This window comes from Myripristis murdjan, chromosome 6 (genome assembly GCF_902150065.1).
Source record: "Myripristis murdjan chromosome 6, fMyrMur1.1, whole genome shotgun sequence".
In the NCBI taxonomy this organism is placed as follows: Eukaryota; Metazoa; Chordata; class Actinopteri; order Holocentriformes; family Holocentridae; genus Myripristis; species Myripristis murdjan.
The window spans coordinates 31,961,477-31,974,013 of NC_043985.1; the positions used below are offsets into that span (position 1 = coordinate 31,961,477).

Genomic DNA, 12,537 nt, shown 5'->3' on the forward strand with positions numbered 1-12,537 from the left:
TCTTTTGTGGATTTTCTTTAAATAAACAAAAGTTTTCAAGTTTTTGGTTTTCATTTCTTTACGATGACATTTTCTCCTCCTTTTCCTGAAAATAATAATAAAAACACTCTCACATCAGTTGCAGCCAAGTTCAAACTGAATTTGTAAAAGCAGAATTCAAGAAAAGAGATGTAAAGTAGTAACAGTTCTGTAAAATTACCACAAAATATAATGCATAAATAGTGACATTTCACAAATTATTATTTAATTATTTCATAAATAATACTGAGAGAAAACTAGAGAGAACTCAGATTAAATGTTTTTATTAGAAAATTATGCTAATTTTTCTTAATTATCTCTGAAGGATGTTAACTCTCCAGCTGGAAGGTCTTCATAACTATTTGTAAAAATGAAACAAAACTCAAAAGTATTTACAAATTTAAGCATTTATTATACTCTATTCATACTTTTTGAATGTTTTCAGCTTCATTTTCATTATTTCAGGTCAGCAGACATTATTTTACATGGATGGCAAAACAATTTTGCAGGATTATCAAATTATTATTATTTTTTTTAAATATAACATTTTTAAATATAAAATCTAAACTCATGCCATGACCTTTGACCTCTGAGACAGGTGAGGCCTCCCTGCTGTTGTTTTGTGTTGTTGTGGAAAACACAGCCTTCATGTGTTCATGTTCAAGTTTATTAAAGATTATTGAATAAAATCAATCATCAGTAATAATAATCAATAATAAAACACACTGTTCATGAATTTTTACATGAATTAAGACGTGAGAAGCTTTCAAAACACAAAAACATGAACCACAACTCTTATTATTATTGTTGTTGTTGTTGTTGTTGTTGTGTTCCTGCTGGGAGCCGCTCATGAATATTCATTAGATAAAGTATTGTGAGCCAATCAAGAGGCACCAACTTCAAACTGCCTCGGGCTGACAAAAAAAAGCAGAGCAACACCGGAAGTTGTGCGATTTGGCCTTCAAAATAAAAGTCTAAAATTAGCCAGGGAAAGGGTTGAGCTGCAGAACCAAACACATTCAAACTGTTTTGATTGTAATTGTATTTTAATTGTTTGAAGTGTAGCTGCTGAACAGATCCAGCTGTGGTGCGGCTGCCTGGTGTTTCCCTGCACATTTATCAATGAGTCGCTACATTTATGGCTAAACTTAAATTTGAGTTTGACTTTTAACTTTTTCCTAACCACAAAACAACTTTGATCCCAGAGTCCCGGCTGTTCCTGGAGGACATGAGATGGGAGCTGATGCTGCGGTGCCACGTCAGCCACAGACGGCCCTCTGACGCTCTAATTGCTGTTTACTGTATTTAGGCCGGAGCAGAGCAGACGGCCTGGAAGAGAGTCAGCAGCGAAAACGTCTGCTGCAACCAGAGCAGCGACTCATGTTCCTAAACACAGACGTGAGTTTGACTTTGAAAGAAAAAAAAAGCCACTGCTGAACCACTGAGCCACTTTATAAATGCCTGTTTGTGTTTGCTGAGGAGCACAAACCTCCTGGGCCGCCTGGACGCTGCTGCCTCAAACAGCCAAACTCCTCCTGACAGGCCTGGACTCTAAAAAAAACCTGCTGTCCAGAAAGTCTAATCTGGATACCAGTAATCCAGATTGGATCAAATCTTAAAAATGGGTTATTTCGATTTGGTAATCCTGAAAAGTCTGGATCTGGATCAGAGTAATCCAATCCAATGTTGCATTGCAAAAAAAAAAAAAAAAAAAAAAAAAAAAAAAACAGTATAAAAGTAAGATGGATTATTTGATGGATGGCAAAAAATGGTATTCCCAAATCTGGATCACTGTGACCCAGATTAAATATTTTGAACAACTGGCCCCAGGAAAAGGTTTTTCCTGTGAGCTTTAAAAAGGTGTAGTCCCCCCCAAAATGATTGCAGAATTGTCTCAAACTGTGTGAGATTTAAATTTGAAAAAACATCACCAGAATCAGTTATGAAGTTTCCACGTTTCCACCAAACTCTCTCTCTCTTTCTCTCTCTCTCTCTCTCTCTCTCCCCATCTTCATGTTGCTAAAGCAGATCTTCTCACAGTAAAATGGAACGTACATCAAGGTGAGATGCAGTGAAATATCTGAGGTGTGTGTGTTTGTGGCAGCAGACGTGTGTTTGTGGCAGCAGACTAAAAACACTATAAATGTCCACATACTGTAAATCACCTTCCAGTGCTTTATTTTGATTTATTTTATGTGTTTTTTTTTTTTTTTTTTTTTTTTTTTTAGCTACAAATGAAAAGTGTCATTGGGTTACAGGATGTGACTTATGACTCCTGTCCACCTGGTGAGGCTCCCACCTCATCTACAGGTAAAGGCATATTCGGCTTTCGGGTGAAATTTCAGGATGAACCTATAATGCATTATAACCTGTGACCTTCTGTAAACTTTTGAATGCACATGTTCAGTGTTTCAGTGCCTTTTGCACAAGTTGCTGTTCTCTAACAAGGAGTTTAACAGCAAAATTCACAACAGGCGTTTGATCCATGAATCGACCAATAAATTTCCTGGTTCAATTAGAATTGGTATTTAAACAGTCCTCCTCATCATGCTGTTCACATTTTGACATCATGAGACCAAGACGACACCTAACAATTGATCAGCAGCACCTCGCCATGGCGAGGCTTCAAACAGGATGTTCTCAGACGGAAGTGGCCACTGAGCTTAGAGTGTCACAGAGTGTCATCAGCAGGTTGCAACAGAGATACAGAGAGACTGGAAGAGTCACAGAAAGGCATAGAAGTGGACGTCCTTTGGCCACATCCCACACTGATGACCGCTTCATTGTGAACAGTGCCCTGCGGAACCGGATGATGAATGCCACTCAACTCCAGACACATTTAAGGGAGGTGAGAGGCACCCAAGTGTCACATCAGACCATTCAAAACCGTTTACATCAGCATGGTCTGCGTGCTAGACGACCTGCAAGGGTACCTGACCACACCACCAGGCACAGGTGTCATCGTCTTGCATGGGCCAGGGAGCATTTACGCTGGACGAGGGACCAGTGGGCCTCAGTGCTGTTCTCTGATGAAAGCCGATTCATGTTGAGCAGAAATGATGGCCGCCAACGATGTTGGAGACATCAAGGAGAGCCCTATGCATCAGCCACTGTTGTCACCAGACGAGCCTTTGGTGGTGGTGGTGTTACTGTGTGGCAGGTGTGTCTAGTCAGTACAGAACTGCCCTAATGGTACAGTGACAAGCCCATACTACCTGAATAACATCATTAATCCAGTCATTGTGCCCCTGCATGAACAACACAGGCCTAATTTCATATTCATGGACGACAATGCTCCAGCTCATCGAGGTCGTATCATTAGGGAACGGCTGCTGGAGACTGGGGTACCTCAGATGGAGTGGCCTGCACTTTCTCAGACCTGAATCCCATAGAAAACCTATGGGATCAGCTGAGTCGCCGTGTAGAGGCTCGGAGCTCTGTACCCCAGAACCTCAATGTCCTGAGGGCCGCCCTTCAAGAAGAGTGGGATGCCATGCCTCAGCAGACAATAAGTCGACTTGTGAACAGCATGAGACGTCGCTGTCAAGCTGTAATTGATGCTCAAGGGCACATGACAAGTTATTGACACTGACATTTTTTGTTGTGGTATATCCACCACTGTTGTTGGCTTTTGTTTCAAGAAATTGTTTGAGATGAGGAAATCACCAGTGTATGCTTCTACTTAAATGCCCTACTTTCATGATATAATATCACTGTAGCGTGAACTTTTTACATTTTCCGTAAATTTCACCCGAAAGCCAAATATCCCTAACTTTTTGTGAGTAGTGTATGTGTGTGTGTGTGTGTGTGTGTGTGTGTGTGTGTGTGTGTGTGTGTGTGTGTGTGTGTATCTATCTGTCTATCTACCTATCTATATATAAATGGGAAAATGTAGTCTTGCAGTTAAAAATGTATTAAATTCAAATAACTACAGTGGGAACTAAACAAACACTGCAACCTTTAACTACTTTTTGCATCCTGACCGAGGGGACTTGTATTGTGAAAGTCTGCACCGGAAACGCGCTGACTTACTGTGTGTGTCTTGACAGCCGCCGCCTGCAGCCTGTTGAATAAAGTGAGAGCGGCTCTCCGGTGGCGGATACACACTTATACACACACTCATACACTCACTCACACACTCTCTCACACACACTCTGGATGGATAAAGCTCGTCTCCGTGCCTCCTGCTCGCTATGAGCGCGGAGCCGCGGCTCACGGAGGAGTTCAGCCGCCGCTCCGCACCTTCCACCGGCCGCGAGGAGCCGAGAGAGCCGGGACGTTTCCACCCAGCAGCGGAGGAGCGGAGCAGTGAGAGGTGAGTACACACACACACACACACACACACATACACACACACACACACACACACACACACACTGAGCCGTGAAACTTCAACATGTGCAGTATGGTCGCTGCTTGTTTCTGAAACAAACAAACAAACAAACAAACAAACAAAAAAAAAACACGCAGTTTAAAGGAGAATATTATATAGTTTTTATTGTCCATGAATGAAAACGCTGCCAGTTTCAGTACACACACACACACACACACACACACACACACACACACACACACACACACACACACATACATACACACACACACACACACAGCTGGAGATGTGATGAAGAGGATGTGAGTCTGCAGACACACAGGTGGTTCAGGAAAACGGTTAAATCACTTGTGAAGGGCATGAGGCTCCTCTCACACATTTTAAAACAAAAAACTGATCTGAGCCTCACTGATGTGACCTTTGGAATGTAGCCTATAACTGTAAGCATCATCAGTATCGTTTTTAAATTTTGTTAATATTGGCTAGTAATTGCTCAGGTTTCAAAGGGTTGATTTTAGTATTAATTAGATCACTAAACTGTCACAGTACAAAAAAGTATGAGGGATTATTTTAACCTGATGACTTTGGAAGCGTTCAAGCCATCTAAATGATTTAAAACTCATTACAAAAAAAAACAAAACAAAACAATATCTATCTATCTATCTATCTATCTATCTATCTATCTTTTCATATGAGGGTTCCCTTTGCTCAGTGAATATGTCGGCTGGTCCACAACATGAGGAAGCGTGTAAGCCTCAGTTTTAGTCGACGGAGTTGCAGAAGATATTACAACAAACAAATACAGGGCATAAGATAAAATAATCAAAAGAAAACGTGGAACTCAGGCAAACCTTACGTGCACCTCAAAGCCGAGAGGAAAGGTGGGACTTGAGTCGAGATTTGAGATTGTTCATGGAGGCTGCAGGTCGCCCCGAGGCCGCGGAGCCACCTGCAGAAAGACCTGGGACAGAAAGCACCTGAGTGAAGTCGAGATGGGATATGGATGAAGAAGGAGAAGCCAAAGGGCCGTGAGGAGCTGCAAACACAGAGGAGGAGAAGCTTGAATGAATCCTGGACCTGCCCGGCAGCCGGAGAGGGGGAAGCTGAACCAGACGTGAACCTCCAGCTGTAAGAACCTGAGGCGGTTCAAGAAAACTCCTGTAAAATCCTGCACTGTCTGTCTCCACTCAGCAGTTTGGACGAGGCATGACATGCAGTGCCGCAGCCTCATTGGACCAGAATGCAGTGCAACAATAAGAGACTTTTTCTTGACCGGAAAATCTCTTTCTCTCTTCTTCTCCCTCCACTTTGTGCTGTAACTGAATGCAGCAAACCGCCCTCTGGGGGGTAGAAGACAGGCATTGTGGGAATTGTAGGCAGGTTGAGGGAAAGAGTTTGCAGTGTGTAGTTAATCCTGTGCGAGACAGCCGCTCCAGAGTAGACAAAAAAAAAAAAATCCCCACGCGTGAATATTTCCTGCACCGCGTTGAGCTGCAGGCTTTCTGCTGCCGCATGTTGGATCAATCTGTCACGCTGTCGTTGCTCATAAAACCACAACCACATCCAGCGCAACTGCAGCTGCAGAGTCATGGAGCGAGCGCTGGGATCCATGTGTGCTGAGCTCCGTCCTCCAGGCCTCCAGGCCTCCAGGCCTCCAGTCCTCCAGGCCTCAGCGGTGCAGCTCCAGCGTCGGGGGCAGGGTCTCGGCTCTGGGCTGCGTTTGTCCGTCCCGTGTGATTTGTGATGTGGAGTCGAGCCGCTGCCCCTCCGGTTTGGAAGCCGAGGTGGATCAGGCGTCTAATTAGGACGCCTCCTGCAGCGCCTGGAACTCTTTTTTTTCCTTAAACCAGCCACTGTTTCACCGCCAAGCAATCTGTTCTCACCAAACATCCACTTCTCATCAAACCAAACTTTTTTAATATAACTTCACTCTATTCCTCATCAGCATTATCACCTGTCTTCTCTGTTTGACAGTTAGTTTGCATCGTTTTGCACAGCTGATTAACGTCAGATCATTTTGCTGAGGATTCTCCACAGAAGCGTGTCGGCCCGTGCTGAGTTTGCACCCGACTGGCAGCAGCTCCTGTTTGAAAAGCAGAAGCGGAGCGCACACGCGGCCAATCAGAGAGGCCGGACCAAACATCAGACACACGTTTAGCAGCTTCAGCCCAAAGGTCATGCACAGCGGGACGTTTTGTACTTCATGTGGAGAACGGTGGAGACGGTCTGTGGTAGAAATTGAAAAAAAAAAAAAAAAGAAGTTGTTTAGGAGTCATAAAAACGACAGGAACTTGAAGTGTGCAGTGTAAATATGTTAGTGACTGATGTTACGGATGATAAGCTGAGCTGCATCCCAGATTAGCTGAGCTGGTGACCGCATAAAGTCAGAGTCTGAGGTTTACAAACAGCTTTTTGATGGAGATTAAAAAAAATAAAAAATAAAAAAATTAAGTAATTTCCTTCGGGATGAATAAAGTATCTATCTATCTATCTAGATTATGTTTGCAACTCTGTATATGAGAGATGCAGGGCTTTTATTTAACTTATGCATCGTATGAGGGGACTCTGCTAAAGGAACATACCACTGATTTTGAATTTTTGGCCGGATTACTACGGTGTTTCCTCATTTTTTACAAGGGAACAAATGTCAAAAAAAGTGAAAACCCAGCATGATGTGAGCCAAATGAACAGGCGAAATGTGAGTATTTTGATTTGAAAATTTGGGATGTGCATAATTGGCTGTGGAAAGCAAAAACATTTCCCAGGGGACTGTTTTCCCCGGAGGAGGAGGAGGAGGAGGAGGGAGTGTCTGCAAAGCCTCGGTTTGCCCCTCGTCCTCTGACTGGACTTTCACTGATGCCCCTTTTCCACCAAAAAGAACCTGGTGCTGGTTCAGTGCTGGTGCTAGAGCCGGTGCTTAACTGGTTCCAACAAAGAACCGGTTTGCTTTTCCACCGGCCGAGATCCAAGCGGAGCCGAGTCAGAGCCGCATCATGACGTCAGCGTAAAACGTGATCTCCTGTTGAATTTTCCTGAACACGGCTTTGTTCGAGTGGCTCCTTCCGACTCGTTTTGGACTTTGGATGAAGACTTGGGACGGGTCTCCTCCTCTGTCCACTGCTGCTTGTTTTTACCATCCACACTGCCTTTAGCTGCTAAGAATGCGACCGATGACGTGGTGGGTCGCGTCATCGGTTCTTTCTCTGGCCCCTGTTTAGCCCCTGCTCGGAGTTGGTGCTTGTCTGGAACCAGTTTGGAACCAGTTTGGCCCGTGCTTGGGCGGAGGAAAACCAAAGAACCGGTGCTGAGTCGGGCACCGGCTCCAAACCAGCCCTGGAACCTCTTTGGTGGAGAAGGCGTGTGACTGGAGGAAGTGTCTCTCTGAGTCGGAGAGACGCTGCTGTCCCTGTCTAAGACGCCGGCTCGATGTCGTGGACTTGAGACGGCGAGGTCGCTTTAGTCGTGCCCGGCCGAGCTCACAGTGAAGATCAAACCAGGCCGAGCTCCATGTGGAGGAAAGAACAAAAATGTAAATGAAGGCTTGTTTCTGAAAATACATCACAAGTAGAGTCTCTCTCTCTCTCTCTCTCTACTCTTACTCTCTCTCTCTGTCTGTCTCTCCCTGTCTCTCTCTCTCTCTCTCTCTGTCTGTCTCTCTCTCTCTCTCTGTGTCTGTCTGTCTGTCTCTCTCTCTCTCTTTCTCTCTCCTGGTCTCTCTCTCTCTCTCTCTCTCTCCTGGTCTCTCTCTCTCTCTCTCTCCCCCTCTCTCTCTGTGTCTCTGTGTGTCTCTCTCTCTCTGTCTGTCTGTCTCTCTCTCTCTCTCTCTCCTGGTCTCTCTCTCTCTCTCTCCTGGTCTCTCTCTCTCTCTCTCTCCCTCTCTCTCTCTGTGTCTCTGTGTGTCTCTCTCTCTCTGTCTGTCTGTCTCTCTCTCTCTCTCTTACTCTCTCTCTCTCTCTCTCTCTCTCTCTCTCTCTCTCTCTCTCTCTCAGTCTGTAATTGCATTAGTCTCCCTGAGTACTTTCTCATGACAGGGGGCTTCTGTTATAGGATTAACACACGCCAACACAAACACACAGGCTTACATTCACACAAACACACAGTGACAGACGTGCACGCTGACAGACGTGCACGCTGACAGACGTGCACGCTGACAGACGTGCACGCTGCACGGTCTGTAGCACCAGGCGCTCCTGTGCTGATTGGCTGGAGTGAAAATTTCTTCGTGCTTTCAGTGTCGTCTGATTTTCAGAAATCACTGATAAATTGTGTGTGAGTTTTGTCCCAGATGGCGGCAGGCCTCTCTGGGGAGAGTCGGCACGCCGGCTGATCTGGATCCTCGGCGGCGTTTCAGCGTCGCCACCCTGAGTTAACCCCGGACTCTTCACACGGCGGACTGATTTGGTTTTCTGCCTGGACGGGAAACGTTTCCTTGTTGTGTCTGCGCCTCTCATGTCACGTCACGTCACGGTGTGTCGGCCTGCTGGTCATGTGTCTCAGTGCTCGCTCTCTCTCTCTCTCTCTCTCTCTCTCTCTTTTATCATCACTCTCTCTCTCCACTGTCATGCAAAACCTGCTGCAGCTTCTCTTCCCTGGGGGTTTCTGAGGCAAAAGGCATTGTGGGAAACGTAGTACATCACTAAGAGGAAAGTGGGTCCACCAAATACGGCGGCATATCAGGGCCATTATAGGGAGAAAAATAATTATGGAGCCGGGAGATGCGGGGTAATATTCAGAGAATTTCCAAGTTTAAAGTCGAAAATTTACGAGGAAAAACTTGGATACTCTCTGAGATTAAAGTGGTAAATTTATGAGAAAAAAACTCACAAATATATGTGAAAAAAAAAAAAAATTCTGGGATTACAAAGTCACATTTATGAGAAAAAAACTCAGAAATTCTCTGAGATTAAAGTCATAAATGTAGAAGAAAAAACTCATAAATGTAGTTTTGTGACTTTATTCTAGGAGATTCTTAGTTTTTTGTGGACGAGGAATTTTCTGCCAGTATCCAAATGGAAAACTGACTTTTTTTGACGACCAGTTTTAGGTTCAGGTTTGTACCAGATGGGTTGCTACGGTAACCATTACACACATTGTGAGGGTTAACGCCCACTGTTATGTGCTAATTTTTTATTTATTTTTTTTTAATAACTCATTGAATCATCTTCCAAAACGATGTTTGGACCTGCAGATGCTGAGTGGCCAGTCATCTGTGTGTGTGTGTGTGTGTGTGTGTGTGTGTGTGTGTGTGTGTGTGTCGGCGGTGTGTAATGTTGTGAACGCCACATGTGGCCGACTGTGCACACATGGTTTCATTCCCACACACGCAACGTGCAGTCCCTGGCATGACCTGGACACACACACACACACACACACACACACACACACACACACACACACAACACACACTCACAACACACACACACACACACGTACAGTGTCAAGCATCTGATTCAGTCTCACCCTCCTCCACGTTCATCTGGATGCTGAACTTGGTTTTACATGTTTTTTTTTTCTTGCCGTTATCAGAGAAACGTCGTGTGATGTGTTTACTGTCCTTGAAAGTCAAAGCAGGACGGAGGTGCAGCGGCGTGATCCGTCTAGGACTGGACAGAAATTATAACCCAGTAAAGTGATTTTAAAAAATGCTTTATGAATGAAAGCTGGTTCCTGCTCAGAGACCTTTGCATGTATTTGAATCAAAGTGATAGTTTGGATTCTTACCCACTTAGTGTTGTTGAGTGTAAAACATCCACCAAGTCTGGTTTATTACCTCCAGGCCTAAAATGAGTTAGATATAGACCTGAAAACAATTTTGCATGTTGACACAAAGCTGAACATTGAGTTTGAAGGATGCACAATAACACGTTTATTTTGGTTTCACTTTGAGCGCTCTCCTCCAAAATGGCGGAGCTGTTTCGTGCCGTAGCGCCGACACTTGGATATTTCATTCTCATCTGTTTGGCTTCTACTTTGAATTCTGTTTTGCATTCAGTCTCCATGTTAAACGACTGTGTGCATTTTCATTTTTCTCTTTTCTCAACTCTTTATTCATTTTATTCGTTTCCATTTGGGTTTTTTTGTAGTAAAGCACTTTCTCTTTGTTTTTCTTAGTGGTTTGTGAATAAAATTTAAATTCAAATCACTACGACAGCTGCATCTTCATGTCGGAGAGAGACTGAGCAAAAGAAAGAGCGAAAGTTGAAGAAGAACAGAACTCCAGTGAGAGACAGAAAGATCAAGAAGGAGAGACAGCGAGAGAAAAGAGCGACAGAAAGAGGGAGGGAGCAGACGAAGTGCTGCTCGGCGTGGCTGCGGGGCTGCCAGGCGCAGAGACATCAGTATTTGTGGACCTCCTCTCTCTTTGGCAGGACGCAGCCAAACAAACAATAGCATTCTGTGTTGGTGCTCAGCACGGGGTCTCCCGTTGGCTCTCATCTGCCCGCACAGCACAGCGAGGGTTTGTGGGACGCACGCCGGGCGGCGGAGGTCCCATCATCGGCCACCTGGGCGTCCCGGGCGGCGACCCAGCCGGGGGACGGGAGCGGATCTGAGGCCGGCGGCGTCGGGACCGAGCGACGGACGATGGACTCTTTCAAACCGGCGACAAAACTGCAAGTTAAAAAAGCGGCGCAGCGGGCCGGCCCGTTAGCCGACAGAGTGCGTAACATCGCTCTTTACAGATGACAAAACCACCGGGACAGGAGGAACAGTCGGCTTGTAGCTCCTCTAGAGGGGATCGTATTATTTATGCTGTGTCTCAAATCGCGCACTTCCGTTAGTGCACTGTCTGTAAGCACACTTAGCTGACAGTACACTTACCGGCACAGTGCGCCAATTTTGACAGTGAAGGGTGTCTCAGTTGGCGCACTTCCCGTTGTGCACTTACTGGAAATGACGATCGCCACAGTCAGCGTCAGGCAAGCCGACCGCGGCACCTGATGCCGCCTGATGCCGACCGGAGCCGCGGCCGGCCCGCCTGATGCCGACCGGAGCCGCGGCCGGCTTTGGTTTTCGGTGGTAAAGTTGTCCAGAAGTAGACGTGCACACATCCTATCTTCAAAATAAAAGCATCACCACCGCTTCTAAGGTATTAGAGTTTTATTTTTGTAAACAACCGGAAGTGACTGTACTTTGCACAATCGCTAGCTTGAGAGTTACCCGAAAACGTCGAAGCCATTTTCAGAACAGACGTTATTTGGACAAACTGACCACAGATTTGGAATCTACGTGGTTACTTTCTCGCCTGAAAAAAAATTAAAACTTAATAAAGTGACATATTAACAGCCGTAAAACGAAAAGTCACCTCAGCTTTTTTAGGTAGCTCCTTCCGGTCAGTGGAGCTGTGAGGGTGAGAAGTGTCCATCGCTCCACACTCAACTTTTTGACCGTTTTGAGTGGACATCCGGGTATTTGCAGTGCACTGCATTTTGTTAGTATTTTCAGTGTGAACGCACTTATGCACTCAAAATACTCAGTGTAAGTGCAGAAGTGTGCGATTTGAGACACAGCAATAGTGTTATTCTTGAGTTCTGTATCATCATCCAGCGAGATTAGAGTTCCTGAAAGTCACAAACTGGATGGAAACATCAGTCAGCCAGGTGTTGGGTCGAGGGTCTGCAGGGTTTCACTCTGACCAAAAACTCCACCAGGTGATTTCACCGATTAGTTCCTCCTCTCTGCTTGAAGGTGAGCTGATCAGTGAAATCACCTGGTGGAGCTGGAATGTGGTGTGTTTTTTGTTGGAATGAGAAAAGTTTCACAAGTAAGTTATTTAACCTGCACTGAGTGATTTCAGAACCTGCACTGCAAAAACGCTAAATCTTACCAAGATTATTTGTCTTATTTCAAGTCAAAAATGTCTTATTTCTAGTCAAAATATCTCATTACACTTAAAATAAGACATGATCACCTCAGAAGTAACTTGTTTTTAGACAGTTTTCACTTGTTTCAAGTGAAAATTCACTTGAAACGAGTGAAAATTTGCTTGTTTCATTGACAAAATTTGCCAGTGGAAAAAGTGAAAATTCACTTGAAATAAGTGAAAATTAGCTAGAAACAAGAAACAAATTTTGTCAACGAAACAAGCAAATTTTCACTTGAAACAAGAGACAATTGTCTAAAAACAATTTACTTCTGAGGTGATCATGTCTTATTTTAAGTGTAATGAGATATTTTGACTTGAAATA

General features: G+C 44.7%; 1 protein-coding gene across 2 annotated transcripts in view; it reads left to right on the plus strand.

The window, feature by feature from the left end:
- Window positions 1–4,059: 4,059 nt before the first annotated feature.
- Window positions 4,060–12,537, plus strand: part of prr5l (proline rich 5 like) — a 31,305-nt gene continuing 22,827 nt past the window's right edge. For both annotated transcript variants that reach the window (XM_030052976.1, XM_030052977.1), the window contains exon 1: window positions 4,060–4,333. The gene's annotated coding sequence lies outside the window, so the exon portion shown is untranslated. The remainder of the gene's footprint in view (window positions 4,334–12,537) is intronic.